At 35.4% G+C, this 1,462-nt stretch overlaps 1 protein-coding gene across 1 annotated transcript in view; it reads right to left on the reverse strand.

Moving 5' to 3' along the window:
- Positions 1-1,462, reverse strand: part of NAF1 (nuclear assembly factor 1 ribonucleoprotein) — a 51,601-nt gene that overhangs the window by 5,585 nt on the left and 44,554 nt on the right. The window lies entirely within an intron of this gene.

The raw sequence follows: 1,462 nt of genomic DNA on the forward strand, positions 1-1,462 counted from the left end.
GAGAATGTTACACCTTTTATTCAAAAATTTACACATACCCAGTATAAACCAAACACTGTTCTAAACACCATATAGATATTCATTTTTTACTAATATAATGTCAGGAATAGTAAAGGTTATAAATAAACAATAAGGCAAAGTAAGGGCAGAGAAAATCTTGAGGGATGTTATTTAGAGAGGATTTCAGAAAAAGGCTTTGGTAAGCAGATACATGCATGATGCAATTTCCAAGAGGAAATCATTTTAAATTATAAGAGAGCAAGTCATAAGTAACTAAGAATTAGATTCACTGTTATAACCCACCAAAAAAATAAGACTTAGAAGCTTTATATATTATGACTTCTATGCTTAGATTTCAGACATTTATTATTCTATTAATATCAAAAAACAGATATTATGTTTCTTAGAAAAACAAAAGCAGACTCACTGTGTATGCATGTGTCACATTTAAAAGGATTTCTAAAATCTTATAATGTATAGGATTTTCAGTTCAGTCTTGCTGAAATATATTCTACATCAAATCCTCCATGAGCCAAAAGTCCATAACCTCAGAATCCATGATCAAATTCAGAATTATCAAAGGATTTTAGCACCTTCACATACCTTTACTGATCTTAATGTGATAAGATTTTTAAGCTCATGTGAAATCTGCTATCTGCCAGGCAGTAGAAAGTATTGAAATCAGATGGAAAACATTTCTTTCTCTGTAATTGTACAGTCAAATGAGAAGGTAGACACACAAACCAATGAGCAGGTGCTATGAGTTATTTAGTGCTATGACAATAGGAGGCTGAAGGGGAAAAAAAAGGGCAAGGAAGATTTCTTGGTATGGGTAACCCAACATAAATCTCTAATGATGAGTTAACAGTGAAAATAAGACAAAGAAAATTTCCAAGGACTGAGAATATGTGTAGAGGCTCAGTCAGTATATTCAAGAAATGAGAATGGTTTTGTAAGACAACTTGAAAGCTTCTTAAAGAGAAAAATCAGACACTGAAATTAGAGACCAAAAACTTATTGTGCTATTTTAAATAACTTGGCATTGTGCTAAAAGCAGGAGAGAGACATTAAAGGATTTTAATTAGTAATAGGCTATTTTAGAGAGATAGTTTTGCCAATATTTTCCTATCACCTCCCTATAATCAGGTAAAATTTCATTTTCCTTAAACACAAATTAATTTAAATTTGCATTCATTAAACACATCCTATCTAATAATAGACAAAAATAGTAATCGACCATACTTTCACTATGCTTCCCATTGGCTAATCAGTGTGATATGCAAATTAACCACCAACAAAGATGGTGGCCAATTTGCATACTGCAGGCAGATCCAGCTGCGCTGCCCCGTCTGGGGCTGGCAGCAGTGTGATTCCCAGCCGCCGGCCGCCCCAGTGTGAGATCCTGGCATGCCGTGTGCGGGGCGGGCGGCAGCGTGATCATGAGCCGCTGGCCTGCCCCAAC

Source organism: Myotis davidii, unplaced genomic scaffold (assembly GCF_000327345.1).
Source record: "Myotis davidii unplaced genomic scaffold, ASM32734v1 scaffold225, whole genome shotgun sequence".
Taxonomy (NCBI): domain Eukaryota; kingdom Metazoa; phylum Chordata; class Mammalia; order Chiroptera; family Vespertilionidae; genus Myotis; species Myotis davidii.